The 24484-nt window shown below is 33.7% G+C and overlaps 1 pseudogene; it reads right to left on the bottom strand.

The window, feature by feature from the left end:
- Window positions 1–955: 955 nt before the first annotated feature.
- On the bottom strand, window positions 956–24058 carry LOC127840867 (atrial natriuretic peptide receptor 1-like; annotated as a pseudogene).
- Window positions 24059–24484: the final 426 nt, after the last annotated feature.

A 24484-nucleotide genomic window follows, 5' to 3' on the forward strand; every position in this document is an offset into this window, starting at 1 on the left:
CAATACTGTAAGGAATTCAGAGATAAAGAGAAAAGTTTCGTAATATGCATGGTACATATGCATCCTATTGAATTATCTGTGTAATGAAAGTCATTGAAAGCAGACAATCGAGCAAATTCAATTTGAAATGTCTCTAGCTACAGTAGGAATGCGAAAATCAGTGTTGTAACAAATACTCACAATTAACAGCTTGTATTTTTTATTTATATACATGTTATTATTCTTTATGAAAAATATAAATAATATTCACAATTAATTGCCTGTAAAGTCATGTTTATATAGGGAGAAAATAAGTTTTTTTCTATACACATATGTTACAAACAACAACATCTTTTAAGAATGTTAGATAATGTTTTATATATTGAATATATAAATATTATTAGAATCATAATATTTTATGCAATTTTGTATTGTATTATATCTATAGGAAAAGGGAAAGGAAAAAAGAGAAAATTTTGCAGTATGTATAAATTATACAATTTTGTATACACTGCAATAGCCAAACAATATGTGCAAAGTCGGATGACAAAAGGCTTCGGAAACAGTAGTATGCACATATATAGTTTTTTTAATAAATAGGTGTTTACGTTATCTTCGATAAAAGATTTCAATGGTACGTTTATTTATGAATAGTATGTGTTCAGAGTTGTACAAGTAACAACACATATTTACTATAAAAATACATTTCATGCAACACTTGAATGATAAACAATCTTAATCTCATTCACTGTCAAAAGATATTTAATTATTTTTCCATTTGATTTTTTTCTTTAATCACCATATTAAAACTGTATGTATTTCTTGGTTACTGGTAATTGCTTCAATATATTTAATACTATTATAATTAATTGTTTAGGCAGAATTTGTTGAATACCTTGGGCAAACAATTAACTTTATTAGTGTCTTATTATAAACATACTTTTCACAATCGTGCAAATATAAAATAAATGCAAGCTGGTGCAGTATTCATAATAATATTTGAAATTCGGCTTCAAAGACTCAATCATAAATGAAATTAAAAATTGAGAAACACTTTACTTAAGAGTCTAACTTTCACTTTCATTGATTGTGTAGTGGATCATTTCGTGTCTGTGTGAAGATCGTACTGGCGAGTTGACATAGCAAACACTCAGCTAAATTGCGGATTCACTTTCTTGTTTAATATGCATTAGATCCAGTTTAAATCCAAAGTGTAAATTATATTTTGAACAGTTTCATGTCAGATTAAAGAAACAGTCGCTTATTCACAAATGAATATTTAAATGAGAGTGGATATTTTGCCCTGTGCTTTCTGTGCTGATGTCTAGAGTAAAACACAAGTCATAGACCGTTTTCAATCGACACGCCCTACGAGCCAATGTGTGCTCATAACACCCTTTCCCTGAAACACAAGTACAAAATGGTTGAAAGCAGTATAGACAGTTATCGGAAAATCATGTCAAACAAAATCGCTTGTGATATTGAACATTAAATTATCTTAACATTTTCTATTTTTCTGCAATGGTGTTTAATTTGCAGATATGTAATGACGTAATTAAAGTAAAGTATCTGAAGTCATTACACAGCACGAGTCGGTTTAATAAAAGACATGGAGACAGATGGTTTATTCCGTGGGTGTTCTTTTCGGCAGTAGTTCTTACAATGGGATACATTTAATTACTTTATGGTACAACGTATTACTTCTTAATGCCCGGGCATTCAAAATAAAATAAACATTCGTACCTTAATTTCAATTAAGCCCCTTTGCTCGACGACGTAGTTCGAGAATTCAGACAGCAATTTTGTCGTGGATTCGGTCATTTGTATCATCAGCGCTAAAGAAATTGAAATGTTTCATCTTTCATTATTAATGTATAATTATACGTTTGACAAAATTCTAGACAATTAGAAAACTAGAATAATAAAAGACGATATATGTACTTTTTGCACGAAAACAATAAACACAAGTACATACTAATGGAGACCATATATGTTCGGCTGATGAACGAAAACGATATGAGTTTTTTATCATGACTAACAATGGAATTTTATTTGTATTGATTGATTTGGAAGAACTGAAGTGTATACGAACGTAGAGAGGTGGACTCCATACGCGAGGCGGTATTTACCGTGTCACCGAACAGACAGTAACGAGGCATCGTTTGGCCGACAACGCCGGCGACGACTGGGCCTGATATGAAATTGAATTCACATTTGTGAATTTCATCATCTTCAAACAACATCACGCTGAACACATTTATAAGCATCTGAACTGAATTGTTTTGAAGATACACACTCGATTTAGGTTTTTATCTGCAATAATTCATTCGTTGAAATTTAATTACACAAATGTACGTATATGATGATCACACAAAAGTAAATGAGCTTTCCTTTTCAATAAAAAGGGACCTGCTTGGACACTGTAAGATAATAAACAATACATCCTAAAATGTGTTGGTGTAGCCGCAATACAATTGTTTCAACTCACCTGAATTGATTCCGATCCTGATCTTCAATTTTGTGTCCGGCCTTTGTCGAACCGTGAAGCCTTCCACTGACTTCAGGATGACCAATGACATGTCGGCTATCTCTGTCACGTGACTGTTTCCGATACGCTCCGGAAGACCGGAGACGCACATGTAAGCGTCACCTATAGTTTCCACCTGTCATAACGCATCGCAGAGATAAAATATATGAATACATATATTAAGGCATACACGTATAGGATTAAGTTTAAAAATCTATTTAATTTAGCTCGATTGCCTCTTAAGCTGAGGGCTTATTAAAACACAGTCGGTTCCGCTTCATGGAAGATCAGGTACCAGACGTTTTTTGGGTAGATCTAAAAACTTTCTCATAGTGGGGTTCAAAGCCATGACCTCCGGGTCGCTAGGCAAATCCATATCCACTACGCCACGGCGACATTCTTGAAGGTAATAGAGGATATTGTTCTACATGGACCTCAACATAAAATGTCATAGCACATTCAAAACAGCATGATGATTCACAATATTAGTGTACTACTGTTACACCGCATTGGTGTGTTCGTTAAGTCTCCGACACGGTCATTAACAGTAGTTCGCTTAATGGTGACATTATTCATAAAGGATTGTTTGACAACAATAACACGCATAATATATGTAATTTTGCTTTTCAAGTTTCAAACTGAACCTACCTACGTACGTTTATTTCAAGTGATTGTTTTCCTTTTTAATCACCATGAAGAGCAATCTGGTAGCATGTTAAATAGGCCTTTTTACGTTTTGGTAAATTGACAAAATTGAAAAAAGTTGTTTCAGATTCGCAAATGTTTGTTTTAGTTATTACATTTGTGAGGAAACAGTAATACTGAACATTTATCATGCTCTAATATAACCATTATATGCATCTTTTGACGATTTAAAAACCTGAAAATTATAAAGCGTTGCAACGCGAAACGAATGAATAATTTGGAGAATTTTGTTGTTGTTTAATTTTGTGAAACTACGAAGATTGCTTATATAAAGCATGAAATACGGCTGATATACATACTTGGCAGGATGGCCGAGTCACTGTGGTCTAATTGGTTTTTACTCCATTACTCCAGGGGTCACTTGGTCGAGTCCTGCTGAGTGTTACTCTTTTTTTAAATTGTATTCTTGATTTTTTACTGATGCCTTTTAGATCCAATGTTTACATTTATCAATATAAAGCATTTAATGACAAACTTCAAAACATGCCAAAATCTGTGGAAAGGCCACTTTAACCTCTAAATCACTTATAATTGCGTCGTTCCAATGGAGATGTTATCCTATATGTAATATCACGTTGTATGTTCAATATTTGTTTTCATGGGATTTGACAATAAACACGCTCACGAAAGGTTGGTATTTACATGTAGTGTATCAATCGTTAATTAAACATGACTGGTATAAAAACGTTCTTAATTCAGCATATATATTTCAAGTGGGAGTAAAGTGATGTTACCTTATACACTTTGAATTTATCGATGATGTTGTCGAAAGCTGTGTATAAATCATTGAGCAGATCCACGACCTGAAAAAAAGAAGCATGCCGCTAATTGAATGGTACAGACATTAATAACGATGGCTTTTTATACGTCTTATTATATATCACGTTCACATATTTCAGTCAGAATAATGTTGTATTAACTTCCAATTAAAATAGAGTATGTCTCATTGCATAGTTAAATAATAATGTTTGCATGATGTTTGCAAACCTGGATCAAATTCGCTTAATTAACCATAGAGTTTGCGATTATTTTCACTTTATTAACCATTGAGTTTGCGATCATATTCGCTTTATTAACCATTCAGTTTGCGATCATAATCGCTTAATTAACCATTGAATTTGCGATCATATTCGCTAAATTATTTATATATTTGCTACAATAGCTCATGTTCGCCAAATTCACTATTTAGTTTGAAATCAGGAGCGATACATTCGGTAATATTAACTAAATATACAATTACGTTCGCAATCCTGATTGCTACATGTGATCATATTCAGTAAATCAACAATGGAGATGATCCGAAATTTCACATTTATTGATTTTAGTGGAAAAAAAGACTTTTTGTGTCCGGTCTTATCTGCTAATCAAGAACACATACTGACTTAAACGTATATAAAATGGCATTGTATTGTTTGTCTTAAGTATTATACACACAAAAACTCACCTCAGCTGGCAAAAGAATACTGCAAATTGTAGTAAAACCAACGATATCCGAGAAGTAAACTGTCACACTGTCAAACGTCTCGGGGATGACCGACTGGCCCTTCTGAAGTTGTGCGGCTACCGACCTTTTGGACAAATAAGAATAATTAAATAAGAGTATATGTATTGCCTTAAATAGCGTCTGCATTTACTCGAGTCGATAATAAGCTCCTAGATTTAAACGATTGCGTGTAATGTCCGTTTTTGAATTTTTACGTTTACTTTGAGATTTCGTTCATAGTAAACACTTAGTAAACAGCCATCGCGTTTTTAGAAAATAAACAGTATGAACACATTTGTAGCAGATCTTATAAATTTATATCTTCAATTCAGTAAATAAAGAACTTGTGTTATATTTATAGCACGTGTAGCGTTACATAAGAAAACATTTTTCCGTTCGTGTATGTTCTTAATTCACTGAAAAATTGCGTCAACGTGGAAAATTTACATAGAGCACCTGAAGATTGTAATTTCTTGTCGCCAGATTTCTTGTCAATAACTTTGGACTCACCTTGGTAACAACCTGTGAAGTAGCTCCTCTACTTTATGTTTCTCCTCCAGGAAAGCTTTGGTTCTCTCAGAAGCCAGTTGCTCCAAGTTATCCGCGTAGTTGGACATGCGCTGCAGAAGGTTGTCCATGATGTTCGTGGATTTGCCGCTATAGAATATTTTAATATTTAAAGGAAATAGCTCGACGATAACGATTAATTCGTGAATGATAGGTGCAAGGATGTTTCTTTTCCCAGAATATAAAATTTATTGTTAGTGTCCAACATTTTTTTCCATATTGTTTCGTTGGAAGTTGGTGTTCTTTTAAGTTCATTCAATGAGACTGACAACTTACTAACAGCTAAACAACAGCTAAACAAATTATCAATAAGTAAGTTTACTGTAACTGTATCATTCTTCCTGCTTTTGGTTAAGTATTTACTCCTGAAACGGGAAATGGTTTTGGATATAATGTTTCTTTGGCATTCGGATAAAAGAAGTATAAACCTATTGATGAATACATGGTTTTCTGTTGCTCTATGATACCCGTTTCAAGATTTCATACACTATCGCAAGGAAGTCCTTCAAGAAACTCAATATCGCAACTATTTGGCTGATCGGAATTTGATGACATGGAATCTTCATTATGTACTTTGGTGAGGTAAGCATGAAAGGTTTGATTATTTTAAAAGTTATTGTGGATGTTAATAAGCTTATCATTTTGTTTTTATTGATATTTTTTTAATTAGATAAGTTATTTTGTAACATATATGTTTGGATTTGTAATATTCTGGTCTTAGAGCTGAAGTTAGAACTTATGTATTTGGTTTCACCATTTGAAATTTGACAAATGACCTAAACATATATGTAATTACCCTAACACACGAATTTTGAAATCGATTTAATATATATTTTGTGTTTCATGACACAATATATGTATTTATATTACTGCGCTTTTTGCAGTCCCCTTGTATATTCAATACTTTGTTAATTTATTAAGTGAAGCCTCTCTAGTGTTTCGAAAATAAATCTTGTATTATTTTTAAATATATGACTACACATATTGCTGTGTCAAAAAGAGACCAGCTTACAACAACATTGACGACAACGACGAAGGTAATATTGTTGATGATGATAATGAGGACGAGGAGGAGGAACAAGAGGAAGAGGAGGATTAAGATTTTGATTTTTTTTTATGCAAACCACTTTCGTGTTATAATGTATAAATACAAATATCAAATGTACTGTACTATTTAATTCAGAAGTCGGGTTCAGAATCTGGTAGACCCTTACGTACTCTAATAAGGAAACAACAGCACAGTGACTTTTAAATAGGGTTCTATGGCCTGTGGGACTAGGTAATTAATAAGTTTAATCCCTTTCGCGGATTTGTTGCAAATGTTTTTATTAAATATCCAAATTTTCTAATAATAAAACTGTCATTCTAGTTGATATTCTTTCTGCCAATCATGCTTGAACGGTATCAATGTTGATATTTTGAAGAAGGTAGCTATATAATTCTAAATATAACACACAATAATCTAATTTTGAAAATTGAGTCGTGTCAAACCTAATACAAAATCGATCAACTTTAGTGCCTTCAGTGCTTTGATACATTTTATTTGAGCGATCAGCGTGTTATAAGCAAAGTTAACGAAACCAAAACAAAAAAACACACCAATTTGTGTTGTTTTCTCTTGAGCAACGCTTCATAATTGTATTGATTTTAAGTGTTGATTACTGATAATCCAGACTGTGCTGTTAGTATGAGTGTACACATGTTTTATACCCGATGTAAAGTGTTCTGTTATACTTGCGATATGTGCCAAACAGTTAGAAAAGTGTCATTCAGACACTACTTAAAAACGAGATTTTAAATGTATCGTCATTAATAAATAGTATCAATATACAACAGTCACGCACGCTCTGATCTGCCGGAAGTTCTCATCGATTTCGGCGAAACTCGGTCTTCCACGAGGGTCCTCTTCCCAACAGTTCTCTATCATAGTGCGCATGGTCGGCGAACAGGATTCCCCGGGAATCAACGGCCGGAAGAAATTTTCCCCTGGAGTCTGCAAATGGCCGATGATCACTGAAATAACACGGAAGTGGTTCATATTATGTGTTCGCTGTAAATACAGCGTTGTTTGGTTATGACTATTTGGCATCTGTCATACTTGCCAAATGTGTTTGATTAAATGCGATGGCGTGTTTTTTAAAATTATGGAACTACTGTGTAATAACATTTGAACACATATAAGCCTCGTTCTGGGAAAACTTACCTCTATGCATGTGCGTAAAGTATCGTCCCAGATTAGCTTGTGTAGTCCGTACACGAATAACTGGGACGACACTGGTCAGGACTTCCTTTAAACAAAAATATATAATAGCGGAAAGTGTCTGCACAGGCTAATCAGGGACGGCACTTTACGCACAAGCATTGGTCCCAGTTTTCTGACAAATAAGGTAAATATATTAGTAGACCTTCGACATCCTCTTGGTTGAGTTCGTAAGGAACCATCCTCGTGGCGATTTCTTGCAAGATGATGGCGAATGAAAAAACATCCCCCTTCTGCGAGGCACCGATTTTTCCGTCGGAGCTCCTAAGGTGCTCAGGTGCCGTCCACAGAAGCTCTGAAACGACAACCGGAAGGCATGTACGAAGTATCGGAACTAATAGACTGAAGCGGCTTATACGCGGCCTAAGACACTGTTGTTACGTCGCCCACGACATTCATTTTCTAGAAAAGCAATAGTCGTAGAAAGAACCCCGTGCTGTCGATCTTGGCGACCTTACCTCGACCGTCGTTTAATTAAGTTAGCAAAGACGGTGTAATACTAATACGTTGTCACAGCGTTCCGTATTATTCATTATGAACAAAGCAAAGCATTAGATGTTCATCCGGTCTCTTAACATTTTACTATTTGTTCAGTACATTTAAAGTCTCTTCGTGTCCGTTTATTGTGCAATGCTGTGTTTCTTCGTATATATTTGAGAACACAATCGGATATGAGATCGAACCTAGGATCTATTACTCTTATTGCTGTTTATTTAAACACCATTAAAATAATTAAAACAACTGTTTTTACTTCCTATGTTGCAGGCCTCGTCACTAGAGACCCTGCGTATCAGATCCCTCTCTGGATAGAGCAGCGAATGAGGTCCGTAATCAGTGAGTTTGAGCGCGAACCGGGCGTCAATGACGCAGTTGGTGCTCGAGAGACGTCCGTGCATTTTCAGGGGACTTCTGTGCAGATATAACATACCCTGGAAGTGTAGAGAGTCCATTACAACAATCGAGATGGTGTTTTATTGTTTGTCGAGCTCAACGCATACTATAAGTGTTTGCTTTATATTGACGTTTTGGTAAATTCGAAATAAAAACAAATACACGATACACTAATTATTAAATGAATCGATCGCAGAGTTTTGTTATATTGCTGTTAACGTCGACGGAACTCCATTTATTTAAAAGTGATAGACTAGAACTTGGGCAATAATGAGCTCGAGTATTCGGAATAACACAAAACAGAAACAGAAGTAAGAAGAAGACACAATAAAACGGAAAATGAAAGGCATACTGATATTAACTTTCTAAACGTTATCAAGTTGTTGCCCCAAAATTAAGTAGAACAATTAAAAAAATTGAACAGTTTTGCGTTTGTAGCGCTTTATGATGTAATCAATGTTTTCTTACGTTTACCCGTAAAAGCAAATATGAATTTAAAAAAAGTTTTCGTTTTGCTTATTTGAAAACAAGTCACTATAACACAACAAGATTAGTACAAGCACACGTTATCGATTTATGTGTGATCTGTGTTGATTACTAATGTTATTTCTATAATTGAAGTATGTAATACATATACATGTTTACTATATAATATAACTAGACAAAACTTATCATTCACTAGTATTGGGAATATATTTTGTTTAGATATGTTTTTAAAATCCTTTCAAACATGCATGCATACCACATTGTATGTATGTATATATTGACACAGTTTATTTATGTTACATCGTCTCTGTTACTGCTCCATTCCTTTAACCCATTTATGCCTAGTGGACTCTCCCATAAATCTCAAATGATGCGTCATTCACAATAATGCTTAAAGACTTTTAAATTTAATGATGATCGTAACTCACTATGTATGACAATATTAATTTCTTTGCATCGTACCTTAATTATGTCGTTCATCAGTGAATATCGAAACGACCAGTCAAGCTCAATGCTGTCGTTTTGGAGAATATCCTTGAAAGGAATATAAATGTACAGTGCATATTAGTAAAACTTGCACACAAGAGTCGTTGAGAAGAAATGATTTATTAGATATATCCGTCGTACCTTATACATGAAAAAAATACCAATATTTATTTTTGCTAATTTAGCTTACGAAATAATAACAAAGACACAGACCACGCTTTCGATCAAAACGAATTTAAAACCCGAAGAAAAGAGATCAGAAAGAAAGGGATACCTGATCTATTTCCGAACATCAACGAATGTCACCGCGTGTGTCTGAAATTATCCGAAACGACTCCGAATAGACAAGTACGATTACCTGTAAACTACCCCTGGGGCAGTACTCCATGAGTAGCATATTGTGTCCGGGCTCCTACAACCGCACCCACGAACCTCGCAACGTTGGTGTGGGACAGCAACTGCAGCTTTATGTAAATGACGAGTACAATTACTACAGAGAACCAACACGAACATAAATTATGTATGAATCTATTTGTATTAGGACAACATTTTACAAAGCCATGTTCATTGTGCCCACGGTAAGTTCTTCTCAACTAAAGCGTGTGCTTACGCGCTGAACATGATGGGCAGGCACTTGTTTCAATATGGAGGCAACCGGAAAGTTATCTTTTATGTAACTGATATTTAATGATTATGATTTGTATTGAAGGTCTGCACTTTTCATAACTTGGGAAAAGGGCCCGGCCTTCCATACGTGGTAGAGGATGAGTGTACCAATAAAATGCGATAGGGATTATTTCATTCTTACGCGGATTATAAATAAGCGTATGATCATTTGAAAAGTAAATGACGCGTCCGTATACTGTATGTTTAAATGTTTAATAGATAATGTACATATATAAAATGACGCCAAGTCGTTCGGGCGTTTGGCCATCGGTCTTGCGCAGGGCTTCATCTGATTCAATGGGGGTTACAATATACTAAAAAATTTGGAATGCAATGCTATACTCGCTAAAAACATGATCATCATTTATTAGCAAACACCCTTCTCTGTAGGGGCACTTGCCATGCCTTATTTTAGCATGTTTCTGTGTGCATGTTGTAGGGAAAATATTGTTGTTTAGTAGCAAATCACTCATTTACTTCAAGGTTGAAGACTACATGAGACTTTGACAGATTGCCTGGTACCATCCTCAACTGCAGAGAAGCCGGTAAATAGATGGCCGTAAAACAGTGACCGTTGATTCGTTTCGAGTTCTTTCTTGCATAACGTATGGCCTTTCTTTTTTATTGTTTAAATCAATTCGGCTTGGAGTGCTCTTTAAGAAAAGGTATGGGTATGAGGGTGTCTATGCGCAAAAGTTTGACTTTATTTTGTGTTAATGTTATTGCTTTCACATTGATATTGTGTAGGAAATCTTTTGGTATATTGTGAACTAAATGGTTGTTTCTTATAATAAAAAGTTGGTGTCCCATTATATTGTCGTTGAAACGATGATAAATATACTCGTTACATACATTTACTCCAAAAACGTGTTTTTTTATACTCTCTACGACGACGTTACCTGTCTACATTCCACGCTTAGAGAACGACTCAGTTCGAGGCTGCATGCTCGAAGTTTCCGAATGGCGACCGTCTCATTGTTACAGTAGCCGATCAACGTGAATATTTGCTGCGGAAAGTCCTGGTAATAAATGATATGACACGATATTTCATGTAATCTGTAATTATTCTTAGTTTTTCGGCAACTGAAAAATATACGTTCCGTGTTTATAAAAATAGATAAAACAATATTGAACTAATACAGGTGTCCGAACATTGAGAGGACAATCATACAGGTATTTGAAAAAAGTATGAGACATGAGAAAAATATCGCATCGACAGTCGATTTCGGCTATGGAAATTGAAGTCATTTTTATAACGGAATAAAAGGACGTTCTTGTAAAATAACACGCCGTATAGTTTACGTTACTTATATATATATATACATATATAAGTTATATATATAAGTAACTGAACAAAACGAGATCTTTATACAAATGTTGAAGAATAAATTCTGTCACTCTGGTTTTTATTCCTCGCTGTAATCTGTTCACGCTGCATTAAATAATCCACAATATAGATTGACAGATATTATATATTTCTCTAAACCAACATGTAGTACAAATCTGCACTTTATACATGAGTGCTATTTCAAATAAAAGCAAGCCATCAACTAAGTAGCTGTATTAAAAAAATACGAAGTAACTATATGTATATCGAGGTTTGTACCTGCAGGTTTATTGTCAGTAGCGATTTGGACAGAAAGGAGTCGTTAACTCGATCCTTTCGCAGCTGGATATCTGAGTATTTGAATAACCAGGACTTCCGGTCAATTTCTTTTGATATTCGAATTTTCCTAAAACAACACAAACATTACTACATATATTTCGTAACCGCATATTCACTACATACGATGCTCTAGTGAATGTTATCGTTTAATTATTAACATTTCAAGAGAGATAACACATACACAACGCGTATTGTTATATATTTTTGAAATGCATAAAGTAACAGCAAGATTTCACAGGTCTTAAATAAACACAGAATTATGATTGCGCGCTCTGTACAATGCAATTAGTACGTCAAACTTATAACTTGACTTCTATACCGATTACCTATCAAGTATGTGTATACGTACCTGTAAACGACGATCAAACACGTTCCGAGAAAGGCCACGAGCAGTGCCAATGTAACACTAAGAATGACGATTAACGAGGAACTGTCTTCTGAAACAAGAGAAGTGTATCGGAAAGACAAACAGGTGGCATGCGAAAACAGGCTCTTACCAAGTTTAAGTGAGGTTGGTTGAAACCTATCTTAAAGATGGTGTCGTTTTGTGTTGTTCGTGAAGTAGTATTTTCGCCCGGTAAGAGACTTTTTATATATTTTGATTTTATTTCCCTCGGTTTTTATTTCAAGACCATTGACCGTCGGGATAAAAAAGTAATTGAAGGCAAACTGTACACAAATCTGTTGTTTACTTACGTGACGTTCGAGAAATTGGATGTACATATATCATTTAGTTTGATAATACACAATATTGACGCACGAAATGAAAGGAAGTATTTATTCTAACACAATGTATTCGCAGTTAAAGTCCTGTTTCGAACATATTTGTTTTTATTTTGTCAATAAGTTGACGTAAATAAGATTAAAAAAGGAAACACATTACATGGTCACTTTGATTGTCTATCCGAACTTTAAAACACTTGAACCATCTGAAGCATTCGGGTCGACACATTAAAGAACAAAAATACAAATATTAACCATTGTTTGATTCTCGTTGTTTGCAAGATAATGAATTCCGTATAGATTGAGTCATGTTAATTGGAATAAATATGTGGTTAATTCTCATCCGTATACCTCTGCAAGTAAGTAAACTCATGTTTGTCATCATGGCAAATCGCGTTCGTCTCATAGGCTAATTGAGTTGTGACATAAATCTATAAAATAGAGCGAAGCACTGAAAACAGCCTTTCATAATTACAGAATAATGTAATATTTTCAATATCAAGTCATTGATAACTGCTGTTTAATGCTTCTGACCAATATGTAAATGGTATAAAGATTACCGTCACAGTAAGTTATGAATATTGTTACATATCGAATGTATCATTAGAAAATATTTTACAACATTTTATTTCGAAACTTTATTTATTTTCATTATCAATGGTAAAGCGTTTCCTACAACGTGTGAAATCATGCCAAACAAATCGGATCTTTGCAAACTTTAGATAAAAGTATCCAACTAAAGGGTTTACATTTACAACACGCTATTTTTCTGTTTGAACCGAGTGATCCGATTCTTTTCAGATAAATTATATATATATATATATATATATATATATATATATATATATATATATATATATATATATATATATATATATATTTTTTTTTTTTTAAATATATATATATATGAAAAAACGGCTCTTGGGTCGATATGTTCATATTTGCACGCCCGATTCGAATAAATGCATGCACATAACGTCAATTAGTTATAATTTATAGTAGCTTTATGTTATATAAGCATTTCTTGATAAAATATAACGACAACATCCATTTAATACCAAATTGTTCAAAGAGCAACAATTGGTCTTCGTAACCTAACACTAGGTGGAAACAAGTAAAGATGAATAGCTAGAGCTTAAACGCGCCGAACTAAAAACTTGATATGTATAAATCAACGAATTGTATTATGTTAAACAAATGCGCTTCATAAAAATATATGCCTGAAGAAAATTATACTTCATACGCAATAACACATGTATTCTTGGTAAACAGAACGTATTTATATCAGCCAAAATGTGTGAACAAATAAAGGTTAGAGCAAGGATCGAACACACGAAATTGGACATAAATCAAGGAAGTTTTTTTAAAGTATTCGTTATAATGCTTTTTAAGAGGAAAAAGTTAATTATTGTAAAGTAAATACACAAAATTATGACGTCAATGTGTATATTTATAATAATTGCTAAACAGACAAGACACACATTATAATTAGACTTCAACTAAGAATGTCTTCACTCACTTTAAACTTTTAAATATAAGTATCATATGGGTAAAATCCTGACTAAACGGGGAGTATTCATTCAATTTAAATTAAATTTTAAATTTCAATGATATTATATCGTATTAGGATCGTTTGTTTCGAATATTTAATATTCCCTCTCATGAATGAACCTCCTCAAATGCCATCCTTACCAGCCCTGCTGGTACATAATTCGCTTCTGAATCCACAGGGCGGCATGTCGACCGGAAGTTCTTCCGGCCAGATGATTGAGACGCCCTCTATCGGCACGTAGCTCTGTGTGGCGCCCCGATATCGACCAACCAGCTACGTTAAGAAAGAAGCGAGGTATATCAATAGTAATGCTTATAACTAATCAAATCTACAACCTTTATTATTCTTCAAATTTTAATTATGACATTTATCTTAGGTTAATTCAGATTGTTATGCTGTTCATTTAAGTTCTAAGCACACACTTCAGTTCAATCCTGCAAAACTCTCAGGAAAAATCATAAAGCGGCCCATCCACAATCAATACAATTGACAATTTTAGTGTCAATAATGAAGAATGACAATAAAATTGATAGTGAACGGATGATATTGAAGATTGAATCAATGTATTGAAGAAAATCAGAGATCTCAAATATTTATTGACGGATTGTCAATTGTATTGACGAGTGTTTTGCACCCTTCAATCATATTTAATCAATATTTATACATGTCTATATGTAGTCTCGTCAAAATGTCCATACAGTCAACATGGCTAAGGGCAAAAAATATTCTGTCAATATTATTGAATGACTGAAATTGACAATTATATTGTGTGTGGCTGGGCCGCTTAAAGGGCAAAAAATATTCTTTCAATATTATTGAGACAATAAAATTGACATGATATTGTGTATGGATGGGCCGCTTTAGTTGTAGATTTTGAGAGCACATGTACGTCGCTTGTGTTTTGGGTTCGACTAGTTCAAGAAGTGCTATAGGTATTCCTATTAATTGTCATTATTCGTAGTCGTTGTAATTGAAGCAGCAACAGCTGATGTATTTGTAATTATAGGAAACAAAATAAAGCATACCTGAAAGGCTCGAGTCGATGGTGACGTCATGTCAAACAGATCAAAGTCGGCCATCCGGTTCCCTATTTCATCGACCTTCACCGGCCCAGTTATCCCTAACAGGAATGTATACATCGAAAAGGTAATAAAGGAAATTAACGACAAATGCCATAATAGCTATACTAACATTGCAAGGTCAATTTGATGTAAGCAATACATTTAAATTTTGTTCTTTGCCAAACCGTATAAAAATGCAATCAGGCGCATATGAATAAAATCATTTTGTTGTTAATAACATTGAATGTTGTTTTATGTGATATTTATAAATTAAGATACACAAATACTGACATGAAAAAGCGATAATGAATAATGTGATAAAAAATCCATGTAAGGAAGACTGAAATATGTTCAACGAAAACATACGTGTATGTGTGTTTGTTTGTTTGTTAAAGCGAGATTATACGATTTTTTAATATGTGTTAAATTGTAATAAATTGATACAATATGTTACAATTACACAAAATAGGCAAGAAAAATTATGCATTAAAGGTGAATTTCATAAAATGCAGCAAAGGCAAATTAGCGCCCCGAGACGATTGAGACGAAGATATTTCGTACATATTTTCCTACAATAACTGAAGCATTCGTCTTTTTAGTTAGTGTTCGTGTGCCGTATGAATATATACAGTTGGAGGAATTTTAAATGAACCGTTAAAATAAATTTAGATTCACATCGTACATGCATGATTTACATGGTAGCGAATTCGACTGTACAGACATTTTGGTTTCAGAATTAAATATTTGGTTTATTTCGCTTTTTTCGACACATGTTCTTCTTAACTTTTATTTTAATTTATATTGAAATATATGTTCAATAAGTTTTTTTTTACACATTTTATATAAAATAATAAATAATTGACAAAATCGTATAATCTCGCTTTGAGGTGGATTCATTTTGCCGTTTTAAACCTTATTTCCATTATATAACTACTGTCAGTTATGAATCTCACACATTTTTAAGAATGATGGGTTAACAATAACTCATTTCACAAATTTCTGCAAGTAACCGACATGTGTCGTACATGATACGGTAGCAGGTGAGAAAGAACATAGAAAGAAGTTCATGTCCATTCCCCACACATGTTGTGTTGTCAGTCCGAGTATTCTAGAATATGTGCTCTACCAACTGAGCTACCCGGACCGGTCTATTGGCGTCAAAAAGAGACATAGAATGATGTAATCAAAGAATATCGAGATCTAAGAGATAAACAACATGCGTGGCTTCTGGAATTTTATATCTATACTTGGTCACATACCCTCAGGTTAATATTGCGTACTCACAAATAAATGACAACAATGCCGATAGCGATGAGCATTCGTCAAATACGTCATAGACTGTATCCAACAAACATCAGGTACCATTGGAATAATTGGTAGTAAAAATGAAGCTAATTCTGAATCAGGAACAAATACCAGTATGCCAGGATTAAAAGCATAATACAAACACGCTTAATTCATTTGCATTAATAACTTCGTGGTTACTGTTGTTAGCACCGACTGCGTGACTGTTCGTAAAGGATAACATTTGCTAAATAGTTTTTCTGTGACCTGCTTACCTTGAAATGTGCTGTTCCATAGTCGCTGCGCAACTTCCTGCCCATTACGAATGTCCTTTCCCTCATCGAAAACAGTTCTATAAGAATAAGCCAGGTACATGGCACTATCGTAGAACGCCGTGATAAAATAGTTTACCTGGAAACAAAACATGGACGCTATGAGCAAAATTAATTAATCAGAGGAAACACCATGGAAGTCATTCAAATCTAAAACAATAAAGAAGCTAAAAGAAGTCATTTCCATTTTATAAAACAACGTAACAATTGACATTTAACCTTTTTAATTGTAAAATGAAATGACACTTTGTACAAGATTGAATTGTTATAGTCGTCGCGCCTGAAGAATTAGTATACATTTGTTAAATTAACTGTAGTGCATACGTATACTGAATTACAACAAGCAAATAAGCAAACGCCTATACCGATTCGTTGACAGCAAACTCGTAACCATAGTCCCGCCGGGCTCTCAGCTTAACCTCCGCTGCAAATGTCTGGTACTCGGGATTGTCCGGCTGACGTAACGTGAGCAACAGAAGAGACTCGTACGCCTTGGTTACCGCCGTGTCCTTCGCGTCACCTACATTATATCGTTATAATATTGTTGCATAGCAACGAAGCATAACATATGAATAGTGTCACCTACCAATGAAAAAAATTAGTTTTTAACATAAGTTACTTAGAAACGTGATATGACACATGTAAAACGTTGTAGCCAGGCAACAGAACATGGCGTATTTAAAATAGTGTCCGCTTCAACATAGAATTGCGCGGTAAATTTAATTTAATTTAGCAATGTGTCTAGTATTCAAATCCATTGCGCTAACATTGTTTGGTAATTATGTAATTAGTATGAATATCAATACTAGCTAACGGACAGTGTTCTCTTATGCGTCATTTGGTTTATATGAATTATAATGTGCTTCTTATCAACAAAAGCATAGGCGTTTATAATTACTTAAAAACATGCACTTTCTTCATTTGTTGTTACCAGAAATCAATTTGTTTTTCTGTTTTACAAGTACGTGTGTGGAGGAATGCAAAGAAATAAATATGACCTAATCAATCAAATGATATTGCCTCGTTACAGAATGTCTGGATGCATGTAGCTTCCTACACATTTTCAATATCAATATATAAATATGATGTCTTGAAATGGATATCTTGTTGGTAACTTTATTTCGTGCTACGACCGAATTTGAAATGGAAACAATAATCATTGATTTAAAGAAAGATTTTGCCCCTTGCACCTAGCGTAAAGCAATATCCATAAGGAGGAAAAAAATCACCTCTGATATATTTGTTATTGTATATGTTTGTGTATTTGCAATTGAATGCGTATAAGACGTGTGAAAAATACTAGTACATATCGCACCCCTTTGGAAATTCATGTAGGGACCGAGCAAGTTGCTAGCAAACAGCTCCATGGCGATGAACACGTAATCCCCTTCCGCCATGCCCTTGTAGTAGGCTCGAAGGAGGATTTCACGGAGCACGTCAGAGTCGCATAAAAGGATAAACACTGTTAAAATACGGAAATATGATAAGGATTGGTAACGGACGGAACATGGACTACAAACCTTAAAAGACATAACAAATTCCGTACATTAAATAATTCAGACAACTTAATTATAACAAAACTGTTACAAACAGGACATTCCGTTGCTTCGGATAAACATCGCAGACCAGAACCAGCAGAATATATGTTTAACGCTGGAAACATAAATACTATAATATTTTTTTCAATATTATGATACACACTAGGAGAGATTAATAACGATAATATAATGAAATATAGGTCAAAACGAAATATTGTCGGTGTATACAAAAATGTTTATGGCTCTCTGCGGGTTAAAGTTGGGCGTTATGAAGAGCTCCATTTTACGTGATCTCCTTTTTTCCGGTTCGCGTTATTTACTAACTGCATTGACGTACAGGTCTGTCGTGTGCCAAATCTTTCATTCGAAAACAGTACTACACTTGGAGACTGTTTTAACCCAAAATTTTCAAACTTTAATATCTCAGTTATTGATTACGATTTTAATTTAAAATTTCACATGTGATCATTGGACTATATTATGTGCAAGATTGCGATAAAATCATTCATCCGTGACAATCGGGCGCTTTTGCAAGTTTGTTAAGTATGGTTTTATCTTTTTGCACGTAAAAATAATGACACGCGAAATGATTCTATCTTGATTTAAATGTCTTCATTGTGGGTGGGTTGATACACCACGAACACATAAAATTAATTCAAAAATCAATATTTATCGTATACAATTTAAGGAGCGCAATAGCGCGATCGGCATGTTGCAGGCCATCTTCCTCCAATAGCTGAAGCATCCTATCGTCGCGAATGAATGATTTGTATCGTCTGTTTGTACATACTGTAGTCAAATGATCACATATGGAATTTTGAATCTGAATATTCATCCATTACTGAGATATTCAAGTTTGAAAAAATGCTGCGTTCGAAAATTCATCAAGTGTAGCACAACGCTCTATAAGTTCCGATTTCATTTCAATTTCATCATTCCATGTGGATTTATACACCAGGAAAACATACAATTAATTAGAAAATAAATATTGCTCGTATGAATATTCATGAGCGCAATGTTGCAAGCCGGTCGGTAATGCGTAAGTTTATGCGTTTTACTTTTCACGTTATTATTTTACGATGTACGATTTTGAGAATTTTATTTTTTTCAATGATTAATTTTTTTTTTTATGTTTGATATTATATTGTTGATCAATTCCTATTCAATTTCCTTGGATTATTAGATATGTATTGAATAAGTCTGAGTCCAAATTGAAAAAAAATCCGTTAAAAAATAAGGGAGCTATTTTGATATGAATACGTGTTGCGTTAGAAAAGTCTCCAAGTGTAGTCGAAATCGAAATTTCAAATGTTCGTATGAGTATATTTGCGGGTAATTTCCCTAGTATGGAGCCTTAATTTCCTTATGTTTGGTGTCCGTGTAATAGAAATATATTGTGAACATTTGTTTTAAAGCATTCAGGTCATATTTCTGCAGTTCAGCATCAGGGAATTGTATATTATACATCTATTCCTGTCTGTTTGTGATTAATTGTCTCGACGACTGGTATAAAGCCTAGAATTGTTATTACAGTAAGAGTTTCGTTACCCATCATTACGTCTGCTTTAACGAAATATTTTGAGTTATCGAGACTGTTGTTTGAAGCTTAATAAAGCTCAATATAGTGACGCCATATTGTTGATTTTCATAACGTCATTTTATTATTAACAGTTTGAATATGATGATTTGAATTTATCCTATTACCAGATGAAAATCGATAGTATAACAACGATCGTATAAACATGAGCTGTATACTAATGCTATTTTAGATCAGATTTGTGTTTTTCCAAAAATCGGAGAATCAGTTTTTGTCAACTACGGAAAAACTAAATCGTCAAAAAATGCCATATTTGACAGTTATTAATGGAAAATTGTGAGGAAATACTAGTAATAGGATAAATAGAATATTATGTGAGTTTTGGATAAAGATCAAGTTTATCATGCTCGGCACGAACCATGTTAGCGCTCGGCAAGCCTCGCGCTACATCGGTTCTAAGCCTCGCATGATAAACTTGATCTTTATCCAAAACTCACATAATATTCTCTATATATACACTGAACTGGACATATTATTGTTAAAAGATGATTCGGTTACCATGTAAGTGTCTAATAAAGGAAAGATTATTTATGATGTTTTCAAAGCCTCAACCAAACATCTTCATGTCCTTTATTAATGAAATGACACGTCATCATATATACTCTTGAATGTTAAATGTTGTTTATTGCGCTGATGTCGTGTGATGTTTTGTGTGATGTTTCTCATCTATGTGCATACTTTCGAGTGGAAATACAGAATCTATAGTAAAACATGATAATACCGGGTAATTTTTAACTATAGATGTTTCCTCGAAAATAATCTTGGCTTAGGTTTCCAAAGCCTTCTTTAATTAACTTTTTTAGCTGTATTAAACATAACAATGGTATTTTCCATGTAATCCAGCATAAGAATGAAATCACTGATAACATCGAATAATCGCGTTGAGAAAATAATCAAAATGGCAACGGAGTACAGAAGCATGATAGATTTTGTGTAATTAAGTATAAGTTATGTTTTGTCATTTAACAAAGATAAAATTGTATAACTCATTGTTACAACCAATACTATCTATGAACAAAAGCCGAACATCTTAATGTGTGCAAAGCCTAGATGTTGCATAATTTTATAAGCAATAGAGCGTTTACATTTTGGAGAATCGTTTCATAATTCTTTGAATCATGCACAGAGTAAAATAAGGTCACCCGACTTAAATGCTTATAATGTTATCACAGCGACAATGCATTTCCTCTTACAGTCTGTTTGATGTATAAACTCTGCAAATAAGCTTCATTGCCTAAAATTTACCTCGTGCATGCGCACTTGCTTCTGTAAGAATTCCGGTGTAGTCAGAAATCGTCTGTGGATTGAACGGAATATCGTAGGGTCGGACTAGGGCCGGGTTCCGCTTGAAGTCGCTAACAAGATTCGAACCCGCAATTTCAAAGAACACGTAGGTGAAGTCGTACAATATCGATACGTGACGCCAGTTGTACGTGGCCATTATCGCAAAAACAGAATCTGCAATAAATCGCCATTGGTCTAAATAATTATAATTTATTAGACGTTTCACTGATCAATACCGAGATATATTTGGACGAGCACACAGTTTGATGTATTATTGGACGAGCCGTTAGTCGAGTCCAATATGACTTCAAACTATGTGCGAGTCAAAATATATCACGTATTGTACAGTTTAAACGTCAAATAAGCTTTTTATTATATAACCCTTTCTTCATCTCTTTGTGTCATTTAAAATAGATTTTAAAATGCTTTAATTGCATCTATGCTATTTTCAAGACATGCGCCCGAGTGAATCGATTATTGTACATTCGGATACTTTTTCTCGGTAACGGCTTTTATCAAAACAATTGCTTATTGCACTTGTACTCAACTGTCAAATATGAAAAAATACAGGACTTTTTGGATCCAATACCGGAATATATTGGACGGTCTGTGGTACATGTGAAGAATGGCGATAAGATGAATTTATTGGATATAGAATACTAATTCTACTAATACTAATACTAATACTAATACTACTAATACTACTACTACTACTACTACTACTACTACTACTACTACTACTACTACTACTACTACTACTACTACTACTACTACTACTACTACTACTACTATACTACTACTACTACTACTACTACTACTACTACTACTACTACTACTATACTACTACTACTACTACTACTACTACTACTACTACTACTACTACTACTACTACTACTACTACTACTACTACTACTACTACTACTACTACTACTACTACTACTACTACTACTACTACTACTACTACTACTACTACTACTACTACTACTACTACTACTACTACTACTACTACTACTACTACTACTACTACTACTACTACTACTACTACTACTACTACTACTACTACTACTACTACTACTACTACTACTACTACTACTACTACTACTACTACTACTACTACTACTACTACTACTACTACTACTACTACTACTACTACTACTACTAACTACTACTACTAATACTACTACTACTACTACTACTACTACTACTACTACTATACTACTGCTACTATAACTAATACTACTACTACTACTAATACTACTAATAATAATACTACTACTACTACTACTATAATACTACTACTACTACTACTAACTACTACTACTACTACTACTACTACTACTACTACTACTACTACTACTACTACTACTACTACTACTACTACTACTACTGAAATAATAATAATCATAATGATTAAAATATTAATATAAGTTATAATGATAATAATAATGATAATAATAATAATAATAATAATAATATAATAATAATAATAATAATAATAATAATAATTATTATTATTATTATTATTATTATAATGATAATAATAATGATAATAATAATAATAATAATAATAAATAATAATAATAAATTAATAATTATAATAATTATTATTGTTGTTGTAATTATTAATATATTTTTCCAGTCACCTCTTTCGGTCGGTCACCTGTTTATGTCGATCGAAGAATGCGTATGCGATCTATTACAAGTAACAACTTACGTCATCGTTGTTGGTTTATCTAGCAAAAGTCAACACGACTTCTTACATATGTGTCGAACGTTTTAACGAAACAAGTTAGAATTCCGAATCGAATTGATAATTATCAAACATTTGATCATTTTTCCTATTATTTTTTCGCTCTTTTTTTCAAATGAACATAATTCTGTAAATTCAAGTTTATCAGCTACGGGTACGCCAAGGATTTTTTTGCGTAAGTCGTCACGGTACTGCCATGCCGTTAAAATCTAAATTAGTGTTACGAGGGGCGTTCAAAATTTGTCACCCTGTTATATTTTTAATAAGAATGCAGCAATAAACAGACTTAATCATATGACCTGAAACATATTCGTTGAAATATGTAATTTGCGTAAAAGCACCACCTGTTTTCAAAGTGAAACATTTAAATCGAACATTTTTGTTTACAAATTTGGGAAAAATAACATTCTGTATTAAAGCCATTTTGACTAGTTATTAATAAATGCATTTGTTTTCCCTTTCTATAATTCTGAAAGTTTACATTTTTATTGACTGTTATTTTTTGTAAAATGGAAAAAAAATACACCTACATTCCGCTGTTTATAACTTATAATTAGGCGTTTAACAGTTAGGTCTATTTTCATATAACATAAAGGAAAAATCCTCGCCGAAATAAATAAGCTTTAGATATGTTTCTAAATGCATTTATGAAGAGAACATAACAGAAATTAACAGAGTCATTTCAATCATAGACGTTACATAAGACGATACAAAAATAGAACTGATATAAAGGGAAAAATATATTTAACTTTTCATTAAAATGCAATACGTACCAGATAACTTCTGAAGATTGTATGAAAGAATAGTCAAAGTCTTAAACATATCAACGTCCGGCTTCCGTAAAACCAAATTTCCCAAGCCGGATACCATCGGGAGTTTTAAATACTGTGCAAGGCGGGCGGCGGCTTGGATCCCCTGGGAACAGGCGGGTCCCAACACTGCGTCTATTCCTTCTTGGTGGTAAAGCATCGACAATAGTCCCACAGGCGTCTCGTAAGGACAGTCACCTGGATACGGTCTTTTGATGACTTCAAAAGTCATGTTCAATGTACGCGCAGCGTCCTCCAGGGCGATGTCAATAGCGGGCCCGACTCTGCGGATGTCGAAAGGTTTTGAGCTTGCCTCCATTAAAATAACTCCGATTTTGATGCTTAATGCTGTGTGAGCAAATTTAACCGATAAACCAATGGATAAAGCCCATAATAAATACAGTGTTCCCATCTTTTTAGAAAAGATTGCTCTCGAGTAATCACAGTTATAATAAACCAAATATTAATTATACATAAAATTATATATCATCATCTACAGAAATTCCACTATTTTGAATATCTCGATTCTTTTATTATTTATGCGCGTGTCTGTAATAAAACCGTACGAATTTAGACTATTCAGAATAAACATTCTTATTTGATTATTTAACTTTTAGTCAACGCATATGCTTCAAACTTATAATAAATCATCGCAAGAATGAAGTCTAACAAGGCTATAATGTTATTCCAAGAAAACTAATGCCTGATATGATACTGCTGCACATGAGCGTACACGTATATTAATATTCGCTGTCAGACGAAAGTATCTATATCTGCAACCAGTCAAGTATTGGATTAAAGCAATACCACTTTCGTCGACCAAAAGCAATACCACTTT

The sequence above is a fragment of the Dreissena polymorpha genome, chromosome 1 (genome assembly GCF_020536995.1).
Source record: "Dreissena polymorpha isolate Duluth1 chromosome 1, UMN_Dpol_1.0, whole genome shotgun sequence".
Taxonomy (NCBI): domain Eukaryota; kingdom Metazoa; phylum Mollusca; class Bivalvia; order Myida; family Dreissenidae; genus Dreissena; species Dreissena polymorpha.